We start from the raw sequence: 20584 nt of genomic DNA, 5'->3' as shown, positions 1-20584 counted from the left end.
ACCAAAAAAAAATTCCTCTCCTATCTCTTGCTCTGATCACTTCACTTGTTCTCAATCCCATTGTTGACTGTTTTTCTCATTTCTATAGTGGTAAAACTATTAATTATTGACAACAAAACCCTGTACAATTGCATTGATATCTCTGTCTAGTTTCTTTTCATCTACACATACTTCTTCTTTTCCCTTTATTTCTTCTTCTCTTGATTTGACTTAGCTTCCTATCACATTCTCATCCCCCAGCTAAATCAGTCCTTTTTCTGCTGTTCTTTTCCAGCATTCACAGACCACTCCCAAGCTTCCTTCAGCCAGTCATTTCTTGTTGTCATGAATAACCATCCCATCCAGTACTGCCTAGTGTCTGGAGCTGGCTGTCACTGGCAGCTCTGTAATAAAATGCCTTGGAATATATTTGTACAACATTGTCTAACCAACCAAGCATAGTACAGAGGTATTCCAACTTAGAATAAGTGCATATAAATATCTTGGTCTGATTTGAATATAAAGTCAAGGCTCGAGATCATAGGGTAAACAAGAGAAACAAATTACAGTCATTCTGCATTATGCTTCTATCACATGTTTTCATCTTGATTACACTCCCAGAATTCACATCTGAAAATTTTTAACAGGGCTTTGTAGCAGACCACAGCATCTGACACCTTGAAATCTGGGTAAAGCCAGTGTTTAGCCTACAAATCCCTGTAGAGCAGTTTTAGTAAAATCTATTTAAGCACCTATACATGTAGCCTAAATACCCAAAGCACCCATATATAAGAACACCTAAAGGTGGACACAGACAGCACTACCTTGTCCTGAACTTCAGAGTGCTCAGCACTTTAGAAAATCAATGCTCTAAGTGGTTCACAGCTAGAATTTAGGAATCTTCTTTTAGGTACCATTTTTGTGTTCTTATCTACCAGGCTAAAAGCAGACCTCTAATGGAAAGTTGCACCTATTTTTCTCAGCTCAACAGTCTGAAAGCTGACAAGGTGAGACATGCTTGTATCCCTGAATAAATTGCAACATGCTTACTTTTAGGAAGGTTTAGTTGTTAATATTCTCTCCTGAAGTGTTGTGTCATTTAGAAGAAGTTCGATATTAGGGTAAGGGGAGTTTTTGGCTTGCTTAAATATGGATTTAAGAAACATAAAAAAAAGCTAAAATGTAAATCTTTAACAATGGTCTTTTATGCCTCCTTCTGCAATTGCTGAAATAGAGCCAAAGTGTGTTTACAGATTCCTGCACTGAACTCTCACACCACCACTGTCACAAATCACATTGCTTTTCAACAATGGGTCACTTCTAGCACTCAAGAATGGAAAGTTGTTTGAAATGAAATATTGCTGTGAATTCACAACAATTTATTTGCTGCCTTTAATATACTCTTGGGTGACACCTCTCTTTTTTGGCATTTTACAATGTCTTGCTTATTTTTCTTTGCAGTATTACAGTAAAAGGGAAGCATAGCTTTTTTCAAAAGATTTATTTTACAAGTATAGAGTGTTTGCACTAAAAATTCAGCTGATGTGCAAGATTTTGGAGTACCTATGCATCATACATTTGGCATCTGCATAACTTATTTATTTATTTATTTGATGCAAAATGTGTGATGAGATTGTTACTGTTTCTAATGGAGACTCACAAAGACAGAGAAAGGGAAGGGGAAGCTCAAGAGATCAGCTCTTGATGTAGAACATTTCTTGTCCCCAGATTCAGTCAACCTAGGATACTGCCTATCTGATTTGACAGTCATGTGCTTAAATATACACAATATACACAATTGCTAAAAGGAATAAGAACTTATTCCAAAAAAACAGTCATTTTTCTTCCCTTTTGGTCATAGTAACTATAAATCCAAGACTTTGCTTTTCAAATTAAATCAAATAATTTCAGCTGGCTAAGAATTCTTTTATTTATTCTCTCTTAAAATATAGGTCTAGCTGAGGACTTTATGTATCACCGAAGCAAAGATCCCTGTCCCACCTAAACTTTAAAAACATGCAATGCTTTCTTCTTTTTCCTGCTGTCAAATTTTAATCTGAGTGCTATTTTCTTCTTAAATTACAATATTGGTTTATACCCCATGGGATATGAAACAAACACCTTGAGCATGATGGAGAAAATATCATAAACCTTCACTGTATCATTATGAGAGTTCCTGAATGAGTTCAGAAAAACAAATTCTCAACCACAGAATTCAGATATAAAGATGTGGGTTTGTTGCTCATGCTGGGAATTGAAATGAATCTAAGAATAAAGGTTACAAAGTATAAAAAGCTCTGACTGATCAGGGACTGGTGGCTAAAATGAACCATCTCTTCTCAGTGTTACTGGCTTACTAAAAAGGAAATACTAAGGACTGAAAACTAATAACTATTATGAAGTTTGTCAACTCCTTTACCAAAGCAAAGCTGAAATACCCACTTGGAGAATATGGCCAAACCCCAAATCCTAATTTTCTCAGAATTTAGGCTTTTTCAACTTCAGGATATTTGTTCAGAGTTATTTCTATTATGGTTTTGCTATAAAAGATGTGTCATGGACTTAACATCCTACACTTTGTAGGAGCAATGTCTTGTTGAGCAAATTCTAATTTGAGATGTATGCTCACAGAAATAATGCATCTGTTTCTATTTAAACATTTGCTGCTGTAAAATATTAAAAGGCTGGACACCACTGGCTGATCAGGAGTAAAGAACAGATCTTCTGGTTTTCTTTGCTTCCACATATGTCTCTGCTTTTGCTTTTTTTGGCTGCCCTGACACAGAAACTTTTACCATCTTATTTTCTTCCCCTACTGTCTGGCTGATGGGGCTTGGTAAGGGCTTGGTGGGCACCTGATGTTCAGCCAAGGTCAACCCACCACAGCCCCTTTTGGTGCCCAACATGGGGCATGTGGAATTTGAGATAAGGATAGTAACTGGGGGAAGTAACAGGCAAACCATGTACTGAGCAATGCTAGAGAGCAGAATGAGGAGTGAAGAATCCTTCCCTGAGGGGGAAAGAGTGGCAAAAACATGTGCTGAACTGAACGTAGTGCCCTTTTGCAGTCCCTCTGCACTGTTGCAAGGAGGAGGCGGAGAAATCTGGAGTGAAGTTGAGCCTGGGAAGAAGGAGGGAATGTGTTATATGGTTTAGCTTTACTTCTACTTAGTCTACTCTGATTTTATTATTGATGAGCTAATTTCTCCAAGCCAAGCCTGTTTTGCCCATGACGGTAACTGGTGAGTGATCTCCCCACCCTTATCTCAACCCATGAACCTTCTGTTATATTTTCTCTTTCCTGTCCAGCTGAGGTGGGGAGTGACAGAGTGACTTTGGTGGGCACCTGGAGTCCAGCCAGGGTCAGCCATCCACAATCAGTCAAAAGTTCAGACACATTGCTTGTGGTATCATCACCTCTCACTCAGGCTACTGCCTTGGCTGGGAGGAAGGGCATTTCTCAGAGCAAAAGTGCACCTGTTAGAGCATGTGTTACAAGATCTGCATGAACTGACCTGGACTAGCCCAAGAACTGGTGTCAGCATTAGCAACTGCATTCAGGGTTGAAGACCTCAAGTGCACATGCCTATGACACATTTAGGACAAGAGCTGCCATCCCTACACACAGCTGTGTCACACTGGTGCCTCCTCCTGTTGGGAAGTGACACTGTATTCCTGGATTTCATGGTGCAGGCATACCTGTTGCTTTGGAGGCAGGGGAAGGCTTCTCCTAGTCAGCCTGCCCTCCTCAGTTAATGTGAAAGAATGGTGTAAAACGCATTATTTTGGCTTCTATTAAGGATCTTCTATTAGGCCTCACCAGTAAATATATTGAATAATGAAAACATATTCAGTTTCTATAACAGATCAAAACCAATAATGAAGTGATAGATAAATATTTTGCAGAGAAAAATATATATTGAATATATATTCCAAGTAACAGAAGTCTCTGATGGACAGAGAAAGAAGAAAGAAAGAATTTCATATCAGGGTGGCTTCAACACAACCATATTTTTATCATGGAACAAGTTGAAAGAGACCAAGTAACTCAAAAGGGAAAAGCAGCTTTGTTTGAAGCATAAACAGGATTTCTGACCCTCTATAAGTTAATTAAAGTTCAAGGAAAACGAGCCATAAATTGAATAAATTACTTTTTTTCTTCTTAAATGATAGGCATATCTGCTCACAGAAATGGTGTGATGAGGCTGGGACAATTTTGTCAGGGCTTTTGATCTTCAAAAGGAGATCACGCCCTTGCCTGTGTGCAGCTTGCAGTGCCAGTGCCAGTACTGCAGTAGAGAGAAGCTGATGGTCATTTTATGAAAGTAAATTTCCATTTCTCCAATACGTAAAATTTAAACAGAATCTGGGAGCAAGCATTTCATAAATAAGAATGCATGAATTAATTCACTTACTCACTTATCTGTCTGCTGCCCTTCTAAAATATTTATTGCTTGAATGAGGTGTCTGGGTGAGCTGCATAGCAAAGTTATGGGGCATTACAGGTCTCATAACATCTTCCTGCCTTTGATGGCTCAATAGCTGCCTCTGCAGGGCAGGATCTGAGCTGAAAAAAGGACAGAAAAGCCGCTGACTCACTGTCATGGTTTAACCTCAGCCAGCAGCTAAGCCCTAGGCAGCTGCTGGATCACTCCCCACCAGAGGGATTGGGGAAAGAATCAGAAGCATAAAAGCTGGAAAACTCATGGGTTGAGATAAAGACAGCTTAATATGGAAAGCAAAAGCTGCACATGCAAGCAAAGCAAAACAAGGAATTAATTCAGTGCTTCCCGTGGCTGGGCAGGTGTTCAGCCATCCCAGGAGAGCAGGCACTCACCACAGGTAATGGTGACTTGGGAGGACAAACACCATCATTTCAAACATCCTCCCCTTGCTCCTTCTTCCCCCACTGTATACACTGATCCATGATGTCACATGGTCTGGAATATCCCTGTGGTCAGTTTGGATCACCTGTCCCAGCTGTGTCTCCTCCCAGCCTCCCATGCACACCAGTCTCCTCACCAGTGTGGCTGTAGGAAAAGCAAAAAAAAGCCTTGGATCTGTGTAAGCCCTGCTCAGCAATAACAAAAACATTTCTGTGTGATCAACCCTGTGTTCAACACAAATCCAATACACAGCCCCTTACCAGGCACTGGGAAGAAAATTAACGCCACCCAAGAAAAACCAGCACACTCACTGCACCTCACTTATAATTAATGACTATGGCATATTATCACACCACCAGCACATTCAAATGAAGTAGGTTGTGATAAAGAAAATGCATCTCTCTGACAGCCATACAGGAAATTACTTAGATCAGAAAAACGCTGGAGCAGGTGAGAGTTTTCCTTCCTTAAAACAGGAGGCAAAGGAAAGGTTTTTAGGTCTAAGCTTTGCCAAAGAATCTCTTACCTCAGATTTGAAATTCTGGTGATATGGGAAGCTGCTGGATCTGATTCCCACTTAGTGACTTGTAACTTTTGATGCTGAAGGGTAGGGAATATGCTGTCCCAGTGCTTATGCACTGCCAACAGAAATGTGGCCGTCTTCCTGCCTAGCCAACACAGTAAAAATAATAATGATGAAATTGGTGCTACCCTGTTGTCCCTTGCTATGTTGGGAAAACAAGCAAAAACATATTTTATATTTTTTTAATAGACAAATGGCTGAATTCCTATATGGCTTATTTTGTGACTAAGAAAAATAACGCAGGGTTATAAGCAAACACTGGAAAATGCCTGAGGCAGATCAAAATCCTCACAATTTGTTTAATGTGAACTATCTAATTCTAGCTTGCCTAACAATTGACATTGTTGCATCTTAATACAGAAATGGATGACAAATTTCCCAACTTTCTGTGTCTGCAATGGCCAGAACTGTTTTTTTTTGTTGTTGTTTGTTTGTTTTTTTAATTTTTTAACCTATTGTTAAGATTAGTAATAATTCACTGTAGGCGTAATGGAAATGGGAAAAGGGGAGAAGATGCTTTGGAAATTTTGCATAGAAATCTTGCCTTCTTGCATTTTGCAAGGATCAGTAATGATCTATTGAGACAAACCATTTTTTTTGTATGACTGGAAACACATAGAAAACACATTTCCAGTTCTTTCATTTCCATCTCTTAGTTAAAAGTTACTGCGAATTCTTGAGTCTCTGCTGTTTAGTGAAACTTTTAGTCTTAACCTGAAGGTACAGGTGTTGCAAATGCTAAGGAAAGGGTGCTGCATTATGGCTGTTGTCTCTATTTGCTGACAGTGTGAGAGAATTAAATCTGATCACCTAAGCCATTTCTTTTGGTCACTTCATGAATTATTCCTGATCAAAATCTTTCACAGTTTTCTCTCCAGTACTTTCACTCCGAAAGTCCTCACTGTTGCATCATATAAAACAAATTTTATATGTGGAAAACTTTAGAAAATGTCTTGTGTATGAGACACACACACACACACACACACACACACACACACACACACACACACACACAAAAAAAATCCAAAGCAAAACAAACAAAAATGAAAGAAACCCCTAGTAACCTCCATCAAAATAAAAGGAATAAGCATCCTAGAAACATGGAGACGGAGAATGTATGTGTGTGTGTTTGTTACATGGCCCTTGGCTCATCTCTAAAGCTGATTTCAGCAAATTTTTTTGTCTTTTTTTGGGGTTGTCATTTTGTGGAGTTTTTTCCTACTGGTCCAAAACCAACAAAAGTAAAACCCAAGAGATAACTGAGACAATTTTTGTTTATGTGTGTTTTTGTAGACAAATTAACCAGAAGTAGAAAATAAGAAAGGTGCAACAATTTATGGACAGTATGTGGAGAGACATTTTTGCCTTTGCTGGATTTGTGTTAGTGATTTTTTTTAGTGGATGAGACAGAGAATTTTAAATAAATCAAAGCACAGAAAATTTTTTTGCTGGAGACAATTGTAAAGTGATGTGTGGTCAATGACACATAAGCAAACAACTGAGCATCAGATTTTTCTTATTACAATAATTTGAAATGAGTGTTGTTTATAGTTAGATTAACAGCAACAGTACTGAAGATATTTGGTTCTAAGTTATGCATGCACTCATTAGAACTCAGTAAACTGTGCATAATCAAATGGTTTGTCAACATCCTAAGAATTGACCTGATACTTGTCTGGTCTTCCATCTTCTCTCTGTCACTCTTACTAGGCAACTCATAACACAAATGGAAATACAACATGGTTTAAATCATAGTATTTGTCTCATTGATTCACATCTGAAAAAGATGTCCATTCTGAAAAAGAAAATATTGATCATCTTTAAAGATATGCAGTTATTAGCTTTATGGTACCTCAATCCCATTAACAGCTTGCTTAGCTCCAGTAATTTTAAGTCATAACTGCAAAAAATAAAATTGCTGGTAAAGATTCCTGACATATGTTTAGATACATATGAGAATGAATGATGATTTATAAGGTATAGATCATAAAAATAAACATTTTCCTACATAGAATAGACCAAATATTGTATTTTGAGCTGGACTTGTGATATAATCAATTCCTAAATTTGATTTTCACCTTTTCATCTACACTGAATTAATTTCTCCCATCTCCTAGGAGAAAGAATAATGCTTCAAAGATCAAACCAGAGAATATGAGAGTAGAAACATAGAAGATTGAGGTCAAATATGAAGAGTTATTAGTTCAGCTAATTAATTAGACGCAACTCCATTTAATTATGCAGAATAAGCAATGTAAAGAATACAATATCTGTAAATAACTGGGCAAGCCAGTGAGGAAGAAGAAAGCTATTCTTTTTCAGGAACAGAATCTGTTTTTATAAAGTCAGTGGTATTAAAATATTACTTCTTGATATTTTTAGGTTTTTTTGAGGCTGACAGTGTTGATATGTGTTTTGTTATAAGTGGCCCCACCTTGAAGATGCTCACACTGGAGCAGAGCTTGGGTTCTTGAGGGCATGGTCTCTCCACTGGGAATCTGGCTTCAAGTTCTACTTTCAGCAGTCATGGTAGTGTGTCACTGACATTAATAATGTAGTTTATATCTGTTGTCTCACTTGCACTATATTTTATACCTAAAACTATAAAAAGTACCTGAAAATACCTAAAAGTTTTAATGTCAGTCTGTTATTTTTAGGCAATTTCCTTTTTCCATTTCTGTACTGGTCATGGGAAAATAAGTAAGCATCCATGAGAGATTAAACTCTGCTGTTTAGTGCACTCTAAAGCCACACTTAAGTCATGTTACAATCATCTCATATTCTTTTTGGCTTGAATGTGGTAGTAAGATGTTAACAATGAGGCAGGCAGCAGATATAACTACATATTATATCATAAGAAGAGACAATTAGAAAAAGGGTATGAGATGAAGTAACTGCTTAGAAAGCTGTAATTTTGACTGGTAATTAAACTCAAGTGTTTCATTTTCCCAGTCAGCTCATCAGTGACTCTAGAAAATAAATAACCTGAAATTGAAATCTGTTAGCTGAAACAATAGTAATTAATTGCATTTTTCAAGGGACAATATATTCTCAAAGCCTGATTCTGGGTAACCTCTTGAGCAATATATACTACAATGTACAGGTGGCAAACTAAGGACAATAAAGAAAAAAGGTAACTTAATGTCAATATTCATGAAGCTTCAAGCCTGGCTTACAGCCTAACATATTTTTCTTAGAGAACACAGAATTAGGAAATTTTTCCTGTAGTATGACATGGTTAATAGTTACCACCTTTGCACATGTAAATGTAAGACAGTATTCTAAGGATTTGCTGCAGTGCTGTTGCTGTTAATTACACATACAGAGAAATTGGTGATAAAAGGACCCAGTAGGTCAGAAAGTAATATTTCTTTGCAATGAGGGAATTGTCCCAAGAGAACACCCTCTTACATTTTTCCTCTCTATTGGATTTAAGGCTTGAAGTGTTGGGAATTCCCCTTTTGTTCTGGGAAATTAATCGATTCTAGTTTTCCTATTTTTTTTCAGACTAATTTTTCTTCTGATTAATTTCCTTCAGTTGCCTCAAGTTATTGTGTTTACTCCCTGCATGACTATCAATCCCTTCTCAGTTTTTGTTTAGCTACTCTACACATATTAAAATTTTAATCTATTCTTGTGTGTCAATCCCTTCAGACCTCTTGTATGTTTCAGTATTTTTCTCCATAATCCTTCTGTTCTGCATACTCATTCCATTTTTCAATCATCCACAGTGAATGTTGAATTTAAAACCTCTATTATCAACACAGAGATTTTATAGAGTCAGTGAAGACATCTTCCAAAAGAGAACTAACAGTTTTGAAATTGTTGAGGTAAAATACCAACCTGTTCTTTCCTCCCTGCAGAAAAGCTGCAAAATTGCACCTTTAATGACTACCTCAAATTGTTTGTGTGTTATGACAATGGCCTTAAAAGATTAACTCAAATGAAGTTTTCCATGATGAGACAGATGAAAAGCAGACAAGAGATATTTCACAGCCAACATGGAAGATAAGCAAGCATGCTGCCAACAGCACCTCCCAGGACAGGCCACAGAGACAGCTGTGATAAAAATTACACATTTTTACCTTCAACAAAGCTCCACAATAATTTGGATTATTTTGTTCTGGGATATGGATGAGTTTCTTGTCTGCAGCAGCAGACAAGCAGCATTAGCTTTACTTAGCTATATCAAGTTGGTTACTACAGCTTCCCAGCTGTCCAGGAAAAGCCAGCCAAAACTTTTCTGTTTAGGTAAGAGGAGTTCAATATCATCCCTCTACACTAGACCACCACTGAGGCTCCAAAGTAGATTTTTTGCTGTTTTCAGTAAGCCAGCATGCAGAATACAGGACCCCATGTGAACGTGTTCACAGTGCCCTGAGCAAGCACTAGATAAGGCTGGGAGTGAGAAATATTTCTTATTAAATTACCAGAATTATCAATGAAACAAACAATCAAGCAAACAAAACCATGATAAAAGGTAGAGTATCCTAGGCGTTATTCATGGAACACCAGCATTTCATACCTTATTAATATAATTTTTTTCTGCCTTTGCCATTGGAGATTGCTCAGTCTTGTCCTATCTTCACCAAATGGTCCCTCCCATAAAGATCAGACAGCTTGCACCACTTGAGAATCCATCAACAGCTTTATGTATGAGAATTATAAACATTTATCAAAGAAATGTCTGTATTACTAGCCTATACCTCCTTAAAAACTTCTTGGCTTGTTATAGACAAAAGCTCACCCATCATTCCCATATCAATAATAGTATGGCTTCAAATTTCAGTTCCCTGAAATTAAAAATTTTAGCAGCATAACAGAATAATAGAATCATTTAGGTAGGAAAATGAAAGAAACCATGATATCAAGCTGTTCCTAAGCATCAGAGAATATCCTTTCACCTTAAATTACCTCCTAAAATTTCAAGTATTAAGAGAAAAAATTCATATGTCTGTTAATTACACTGCCTTTATAGCTGAAAACCAGTGCTAGAACATCATTCATACTTAAAGTAGACAAAGTTATGAAATTGCTTGTATGGAAAAGTCCCTAGTGTTTCATGCAGATAAGTGTCATAAAAAGATGAACAATGGAAAAGCATAGAGTTTGTCTGACACCTGTTTTAAATCAGTGGCCCGTGGATAGAATCCAGCTGTTATAAGACAGATTTCCAACATGGGATTCCTAAAGATTTGGTGAGTCCAATGCACCAAGATGACACAATTTGTGTGGCACTCAGTGACTGGCAATAATCATACTGACACATGCAGAAGCAGTGTTCCCATCTTTGCAAGCTGTCTGAAGAGCAAAGACAGGATGGCATAAGCAACAAGACTCAAATCCAAGAATAATAAATCATATTTATAAATAATTCAGTGGACAAGAATATTTCTCTGAATTTCTAACAAAAACTTTAGTAACAGGTTATTAATCCAAATTTCCTACAAGATTTCAAAAAATGAGGCATATTAAAACATCTTAAAAGACTTGCAATGTTAAACTTCCTGTTTATTTATTTATTTATTTATTTGTATTTCGTTATTCCAGTGCCCTGGAATAATTGCACTAGGCAACAGGCAAGTACATTATAGAGATATTGCCATTTGCCAGGAAAGGCTGGATTGTAGTATAAAGAAAGAAGCACACACAGGGAACTTTGTCACTGAGCTGTCTCTTTCCAAATGTAGTTCTCAGAATATGTCACAGATCTGTGAGTAAAAACAGAAAAAAAAGGGCACGGAGGGTACAAGGTTGTGTGATTGTAACAGTATATGAAGAGGTCTGATGAAGAAAATACTTAAACATATTCTTAGCTGCTGTTTTATGACATTAACATTGTTTTATGAAAATTGGATCCAAAAACTATGAAAGTATAAGATTCTGAAGTAAAAAATTAATAAAATTCCCTAAAGAAGTTATTCATCTAGTGAGGTCATTGAACTTTTAGTTTAGCCAACTATTGCTTAATCAGTATCTATATTTACATGAAAATAATACTTAAAATATTTTAGTGATCTGAAATGTCACTGTGAAAATTCAGTGTTTCATTCCTCTTTCATTCTTGTTTGAAAGTTTGAAACTGTCTAAAGACAAAATATTTGCCTATATTCTTTAGATATCTCTTTGCATATGTTAGTACCATGCTACTATAGCCATAGGAATTTCAGATGCCACTTAGCAGAGCATCTCAATTAAGAATTTACATAACATACAGTGTTCTTTCACACCTCACAAAGTACAAAATGTTGTATCCCTCATAAGCAAGGCACTTCTTGCTCAAAGGAACTTCCCTAGACAAATAAGAAGAAATTAATTACATTAGGCGTATAATTATTTTGAAAAATTATGGAATATTATCACTCAAATTACAGAAAAGGAACAAACTATGAACATGACTATGTAACTACACAGCCACAACTACATATTGAAATTTCCTCTTAATAAAATATTAATAACTTGGACATAAAAACTGACAGCTTCACTTAAAATCTTTATTCAAAATAATTTATAACTTTGCTATGTGAAGTTAATTGGTAAAGTAATATAAATTCCTGGTTTTAAATTACCTTATGATCAAAATCCATACCCATAGAAAACTGCCATATGAACATATTAGTATTGAATCCCAATTATTTACTATGGTCATTTGAAAGTCTTTTAACTGTATGTTATTTGCAGACTTTGTTAGCCTCCAGTGACATATAGAAGAAAAATCTGACTTTGATGTTTTAGGTGAATAATTTATTTTCTGCTTTTAGTGTCTTCAAACTATTACCTAGGAAAATCGGATTAAAAAAATCAAATGGGATTAGAGGACAGTCTTTGGCAAACCTTGAAGTTGAGGAAGGTCTTGTTGTGATGAGAGGAAAGAAGATAATATTTCTTTTTCTGCTTGATGAAGAGAAGATATTTAGTTTCTCCTATGATTTCTTTTAGGCATCTAGGCAGTACATTAGAACAAATTCACTTGGAAACTGGAACAGGATTAGAGCTTTTTTTTAAGCTGGGAAACTGAACTAAAGCAGTTTTTGTTTGGATTTTCTGAGCCTAACAGTTAACACTGAAAATAAAATAAAAATAACTGGAAACCAAACTTTCACCTTTATTTTCATAGTTTTGGGAGTTTTTAAAGTATTGTCCTTGTGTTTGTTGAAGAGGAAAAATCCTTAGGTTAGCAATCTAGCTGCACAGAAGGGTGGGGAGGAAGGAATTTTCTTGAACCTTAGTTTCTTGAAGACAGACTGCTTACTGAGGAACAGAGTCCTGCCAAAATGAAACAGATTCATTATGCTCATTTTCTACAGACATTAATGGCCTCAGACAACAAAAGATGAAGACTAGAGTAAGATCAGATGTATGTAACCACTTTTGTTTGTTAAAATAGGTATTTGTTCATGTATTTAACAGACATTGTGAGAGAAGAGGAAAAAAAAATCCCATTTCTGATGTATGGAAAAGAAATCAGATAGAAATTTATGTGACCACATAAAATTATCCAAAATTTGCTGCAATTCATTTTGAGCTGCCTGACCACTTCCAAAGTCAGCAGCAGCAAAAAAACTCAGTGTTTTACTTTGGATGCTGGTTTAGCCTAAATTAACATGAAAATTTTGCAAGTCTTTTTTCTGTTTTTGCACAATTATAAGACTGGATGAGAAATATTAAAATCAGCCATAATGAAAAATTGCAGACCACAAAAGCAAATGACAGATTTACTACTTCAAATCAGAGGAAGTGCTTTAAAGGAAAATTTATATTCATTGATTAAAATTTTTCTGAGAAAGTTTTGGTTCTCATATAAAATAAAACAGAAAATCTTGTTCAGATCATCTCAAAACTCACTATGACTTTAATAAGGAATTTTTGCGCTATTAATGTTGTCATTTTTCCTATTGGAATATTTTTAATTCTATTATGGTTAAGTAGTTGGCTTTGTTTCTAAGAAAGTTTTCATATTTTTTAGTTTTGATTATAAAATTAGCTTTTTGAAACCTTCTACATTGAGCAAGTATTTCTCAACACACTACAGATTTTTATTTTAAAGGATTTGCTTTTCCTAAATGTTACACCTTATGATCTATTCTCTCTTCAGCAATTCAGGGGCCTATGTTGTAGCAGTGTAATCACATCCTCCAGATCTTGCAGTTTCTTTTAGAATGTTCTTAAGTTTTTTGTGTTCTCAGCTCAAGAGCTGCTTAGGACTCTGACCACTATTTGTCATTTATTGTGATGATCCATCTTTGGGTAGCACTCACATCTAGCTCCACATACCATAGAATAGAAAAGAAGTCATAGGTCTTGCCCAAAAATTTAAAGAAAAAGTAGATGACAAAAAAAGGCAATGACTGAACAGACATGTTAGACACAAAAATTATAATAAAATTTCCTTTCTGATGCTCTTAAAAAGGTTCATATCCAGATGAGTATGCCAGTCTAGTATTTTTAAAGTTCCTGTCAGTTCGTTTGTAATACTATTAACTTTGGTTAGAGGGTTGTACCATTATTCTGGTTAGAGTTTGTGGATGCTCTCTAAGGAGGGGTGTTGAGGAGGAATTTGAAAGGAAAGGGAAGAGATGGGGCACATGTTGCATTGGCATCTGTGTTAAAAAAAAAATGAACTGAAAGTTGTACAGACAAAGTGAAAGATTAAATTTGAGATGTAATTGGAAAAATGCCAAACATAAATCATCAATGGAATATTAGAGTGGTGCAAGGAGTTGCGTTTTTCTCCTTTTCCTGCAGTATGTTTTCGAAAAACTTTTTGGATGGTACGTAGAAGAGGCTAGAGAAAGTCAGCCACTCTTGGGATGCAGATATTACTCTGGTAGAAAGAACAAGGAGTCTTGATTTAGCACCTAAATAAAGCAGATAGTGGCAGCAGAGTGTAAGGAAAATAACGATCTGACCTTTGCAGTTGCCATGACTTTTCAGCCCAGGAAGAACAGAGAAGGAATTGTCACAATTGCTGCTCCTCCTAAGCTGTTGACTCAGTCAAAAGGCTCAAATTAGCTATTAAGGTTAAATTGGCAGGAAAATACATGAATACAATGGTGATATATTGCTGGGGTTTGTATCTGTTTTTTCATAGTTTTGAACTTTATACATACTGAAAATTCTAATAAAGCTTTGAAGGTGATGTTTGCCAGTGGCATACTATCACAAACTTATTTTAAATTATTTTCTGCCTTGTTTTACAACAAAGATTGAAAAAGCTTTTCCTGTAATTTTATATTTTTTTTCACTATTACTGCACAGTAAATAGGATACTTGTTTTTGACTCTTTATTATTTGTTGATTTATAGCATATGCTTCACACACACAAACACCCTTTTTTAATATATCAGAACACAAAACCTAACATAACACAAAACCTAACATGACATAAAACATAATTGATAAATTCCAAAAATGAAGAGGCAGCACTGTGGGTTGATCCTTTGAGGGACTGAGACATCTGAAAAATGTTAAATTCTGCACTCCAAAGAATATTCCCAGGCTTTCCAAGCTTATATTGTTTAACGCAGAAATTCTGTGAAATAGTCCAGCTTACATATTGAAGGCATGTTGTGAAATCAATAGAATTTAGCCTCAGCAGCAGCTGTAAGATTTGGCCTCTGGACAGTGTAGAAGAACAAGAAAAAATTATTCAGGAAGAGCATATATTTTATGAGTAGGAACAGCAATGCTAATTGAATTCTACAAAGAGAGTATCATTGAAATGTGAAGAGCCTTTGAGCAAATTTATGGCCACATTATGCCTTTTTTTTGCATCCCATTGTGCTCATCTGGCTCATAACTTGGCTTTAAGAGCCAGATCCTCAGCTGCTATAAATTGGTGTCATTCCACTGAAGACAGGGAAGCTGCACTGATTTATACCAGCTGTGGACCAGGCATGTTTATTCCTTCTATTTTTTCCCACTCTTTGAATGAAGGTGTAGCCAGAAAAGCTACTATGGTCTAAGCAGCAGATGAATAAACATAGCTGGAAGCATATCCAGCGTGGCTATAACATTTCCATTGTATGAATAAAAAGAGAAGACCCAAACTACAACTGGAAGTCAGTTAATTGGACATTCAGAGACCTCCCTCATTCAGAGACCTCCCTCATTCAGAGACCTCCCTTCCTTATTAATTACCTGCCATATATACAGGCACATGCATTTAAAACTTCATTTTATTTGTAGGAAACCAAATAAAAACGTGAATTTGTTCTGAGCACATTTAATTCTTGAGTGTTTGGTTTTGCATTTTTGGTTTGGTTTTTTGTTTTGTTTGGGTTTTTTTCCTAAATCAATGAGTCATCATATAGCTTTCTGAATTTCTGTGTTGATTTTTGAAACTCAAGGTCATATTTAGATAATTAGTCATATTAAAATGTGAACAGCATGCATTTATGAAAACAGTCTAACCTTGGGTAATACATATTGGCTTCTGAAATCAGAGTTCCCAGTTTTATTACATCCATTCTCCTTTTGTTTGTATCCTATTTATATGAATTTAATGAAAAGAGCATCTTAAACTTATAAATGGAAATGAATATCGTTATTATTTTTCCTTAACAAAAACTTAGTGTTATTTTTCCTCAGTAAAGTCTTTATGATGAAGACTCCTGGACTTATGGATGTACTTTACAGCCTGAATGTTCAGCATGACTCACACAAATTTAAGATTAGTGTATTATGCCCAGAGAAAATAAGATAGCATTTCCTGACATACTCTCTGCACTCTGACATATACCTTCAAAGCTATAGATATACTTAGAACAGCAACTCTATTCTTGGCTTCTCCACAAATTAATCTGTGCGATCTGTTATGCATCAGACTGCCTCTGCCTGGATAGACCCTCAGCATGGTGAAAAGGGGCTCCTAATTTCTGGGTGACACATCCCATTCTTTCATACACAAAATTAAGAAAGCTAAGTGGAAATCAGAACATTGAAAAAAGAAGATTTCTGAAAGGCTTTGATTGAAGGTGTCTTGAAATTTCCTGAAGTGACACTCAGTTCTTTGGAATAGCCAAAAGCTGTATTCAAATACTGAAGTACCAATTCAGTGACTGGCCTTTTTTTTTTTTTTTTTTTTTTTTAACCTTTAATTTTTACGTCTTTTAAATGCATATTTTTCCATTGGAACAAGTTAATTAGCCAAGACAAATTAAGGATAAGGGGCTAATTTGTGGCAGGCTGGTACTGGCCCAAATGAAAGGCTCCAAGGACATATCATTGGGAGCAGGGGTTCCCTCTTTAAAAAGTATGAGGAAGAAAATAAATATGAAAGAAGTTTTGAAAAATATTAAAAGCATCTCTTTGTGAGGTTTATTGCCTTTAAATAATTAATAATAACAGGTTATAAATGATTAGTTTATTAAAACTCATCAGTTAATGAATAATTAATATTTAGGTGGATGTGATTAGTTACTAAATAATTATTAACTGACTAATGATTAATGGTGATTATTATTATTGATTATAATTATAAATTTCACTTCCTGTGTTTCTGCAGTAAAATTATTCATCCCTTTCCCTAAGCATCCATCCCCACAACATCTAAAGTGCAGATCAATCACATTGCAGCGAAATGAACTCCTTATTCTCTTTAAGAATGTATCTAAGTGACTTTACAACTGTTGGGTAAATGGATGGAGCCTTTGGTTTATCTGTAATATCCATTTGGATACAGTCTCTATAGTTCCTGTTGGATTTTTTTTACCAACTCTATGCCAACAGGACATAATTCTGCTGTTGAGGTAATGTGCTTGTAATAATCTAAAATGCTACTTTATAACAGACATGTAGAAATGCCCTTTATGCTATGCATTTAGTTTGCCATTCAAGGAAAAAAAAGGCAATTCAACACGGTATGAAATGACAGCTATTAACAAGGTAACAGATGAGACAGTAAAATTAAGCTTGTAGAATTTTTTCAGGAAAATTCTATAGATTGAGTTGTTCATCATAAAACTCAGAGTTGGAGTAATAAGGTGTAACCTCAGAGTTTTGAACTCAGCTGCTGTTATGCAAGGACAATGTGAAATTTGAGAAGGGAAAAGAATCCATTTTAGGAATTTGGATTAGACCCTTTTGAAATAAGCCCATAAACTAGATGGTTTAGAGTCAATATGGCTGGATCCCAAGAAAATATGTATATGGCAAGAGAACCTTCAACAGCAAGTGGTGAAGCTAAATTCCAAGTACTACATAGTGACATCAAATTTGGACCTGGTTCAACACTGGCTTCACTGAAACATTTGAATTTTTGCTATTTACCACTCCACCAGCCTCCAGAAACCCAGACCACTGAACCTCTCTACTCCTCTGTGACCTTGATCTGTTCAGTAGCCCCAGAGGAACAAAGATGTGCCAGCCTGGATCACAGATCTGAATTTTACCCCTTTCTAAAATTTGGTAATTTCGGTATTACCTCCTTAGGGACTTAGATGACAAAACCAGACATTTTGCTATCTCCAGCTACACACACTTTACATCTAGGAAGAGACTTTGGCTCATATTTGAGTTCTGCCTAGGGAATCAGAAGTTTAAATGTGGCAAAATCTTGGTCTGTCATGCAAACCAGGTTCAGGTGTGTTTGCTCAGTGTTCCATGGCCATCGGTGTGTCTGGCACCTCTGGATGAAGTTTCATCTTATTTCTTGTGTGGGGTCAATGAAGAACAGAAATGTTCATGTCACTGTAAGCAACATGATGGCAGTAAGCACCAGATCTCTGAACTCCAACCTGTGGGCAAGGCTCTGCTGTGGATCTCTGTCCCCTCAAGTCAAAGGCTGATGGCTGAAACTCACGGGTGTTTCTCCCTGTGCTGCTAAAAACACTGCATCAAGCTGCACACACAGAACTATTCAGTGTGTATAGAGTGTGCTCACCCACTGCCATTCTGAAGATGTGCCAGTTCTTTGGTGTATGAAATGGAAAGTGACAGTAGGTTATAAAATTGTGATGGATGATTTAGGTGGCTGTATTCAGATGTAAGCAATAAATGCTGAGCTCGGCAGAAACTACTAAAGGCAAAACTGCAAGTGATTTACTAGCAATTTAAAGCACATGAGATTTGTAATGCATGAGGCCCTCAGGCCCATCACTTCTCTTCAGTAATGGGAAACAATATTTTGGTGAAAAATGGCATGTTTAGTTTCAACTTTGTGCTGCAAAATATACGGGTAGCCTACTTTTCTTCATTTCTAAGGGTGGTAGCTATTTGCATCTTATTCAAACTGTAAGTTTATGTTCAAAAAAAGTTAGCATTATTAATATTCCTTGAATGAGTTTTGATATGAAGGAAAATCAATAGTTCAGGATAACTAAAACAGTGCAGTTTTAAAACTTCTGGTCTGTGATTCACATTTCATCTTATATTTGATAAACTTGTGTGAGATTAACTCCATAGTGAGCCAATACAGTTATCCTTTGAAGGAAAAAAAGAAAAAAAGCCTACCATCTTACAACAACACAGTCTGAGACAAAAGGTACTTCCACTCATCAGAGCTAATCAGGTTATGCCACTTTTCCTTGGGTTGTTTTCAACATGGTCCTGTTATCTTAACTCATGAGTTACAACTTCTCTGTCAAAGGCTTAGATGGTAGGTGAGTTCTGCAAACAACCACATGGTGACCTAATGACTACAAACTCTCCCCTAGTTAGCAAGGATCTGGTGTCTGGTTTCTCCTATGGTACCAATAGCTAAGCAACACTCTACTGATAATCCAAAATGGAGATGAATGATTTGTCTTGGCTGGCTCTGAGTGCTGCCCTAAATATCCCACCTTCTGTCTGTTCCTATGTCAGCTCTGCCTACCACACATCTCCTTGTGTGCACCTTTGCAGAAAGGATTATGTTAGTTACAGAATAGCTGTTGCAAACATCCCAAATTCCAAAGGAGGTACTACTTCTGCATAGGTAAATGAATAGGTGAAAATTGTATCCATTCGTCCTTTTGCTGATGAATATTAAAGCCCACTAGTAGGCAGTTAAATTATGCTTCTATTTTTTTTTTTTTCAAATCCCTGATTAAGAATTTCCTTTACGGAAACCTTGAGTTTTTTTTTTTTTTAATTTATTTATCAAAGCTAAACTCTAAAAATTTTCTATCCAGAAAAACAAGTTACTTGACACTACAAATCCTTAGATTGGCAGCATGAGGCAGGAGGGAGGAAGTTAAAGCTATGAACTAGATATTTATGCTTTTATCCTGAATCTATTGAAACCATGGAAATACATCAATCATTTCTGTTCTGCCAGTGAAACCCCTCCTAACTTGGTCAATAGAAAGGATTAAGATGAAAGGAAAGAAGTAAAAGCATTTTCTGTCTAGTGGCAGTCTACATACCCACTTAGAATCAAATATCTATACAAGGAGCTATAACTGCTGAGAGGCAGTTTTCATGTCCTACAATGACTTTTCCCCCATTTTATTCAATTGGAATTAAAAAATATCAAAATCACAAAAGCTTTCAAGAACTAAAACCTGAAGGTAAATCAGATCAATCAAAACTTTTCACCATAGTTCCTAAGTGGATCTTTTTAAAGTTTTCTTTCCTTTTTTGTACAAAACTTCCATTTATTTTTCCAGCAAAAAGTTCACCTTTTAAAATGTTGTGTTGGACTTTTTTTATTTTGAGTAATTTAGGAGTGGAAAAATGTTTAGATAACTAAACAAAAAAAAAAAAAAGATTGAATAATGAGAGAACAAAATTATTTTGGATAGCTTTGCAGGTAGGGACATGAAGGATTTTTGATAGTCAAAACTGCTTCAAAAGAAGCAGATCTTAGTAATCAGGTTTTATGGCAATGGGTGAGAAAACTTTACAGGACTGCTAGAGCAAAGGCTGATATAGAAATCTCATGAGATGTGGATCTTCAGAGATTAGGGATGTCCAGAAAGAGCAGATATCACAAATGCCATTGAAGAAAATAACAAGATTTAGGCACATTCATGGCATGAGGAAGAATAAGATCTGTATATGTTCACAGTTACTTTCCTTCTTTCACACACAAACAACTGTCATCAGTCAAAGTGGTTTTTCCCATGTGTGGGTGCAGAAAACAAGTGGTATTTTCATCAATTTATTCTATTTCTGATTTCCTTATTTTTAGAAGTGTCTAAACAGCCAAATCTTT

At 36.0% G+C, this 20584-nt stretch overlaps 1 protein-coding gene across 1 annotated transcript in view; it reads left to right on the top strand.

Moving 5' to 3' along the window:
• The window catches only part of IL1RAPL1 (interleukin 1 receptor accessory protein like 1), a 670743-nt gene that overhangs the window by 600055 nt on the left and 50104 nt on the right, over nt 1-20584 (top strand). The gene's annotated exons all lie outside the window — the stretch shown is intronic.

This window comes from Vidua chalybeata, chromosome 2 (assembly GCF_026979565.1).
Source record: "Vidua chalybeata isolate OUT-0048 chromosome 2, bVidCha1 merged haplotype, whole genome shotgun sequence".
Lineage (NCBI taxonomy): Eukaryota > Metazoa > Chordata > Aves > Passeriformes > Viduidae > Vidua > Vidua chalybeata.
The sequence above is the reverse complement of the archived record's forward strand: the minus strand, read 5'-3'. Positions and strand labels throughout refer to the sequence as shown.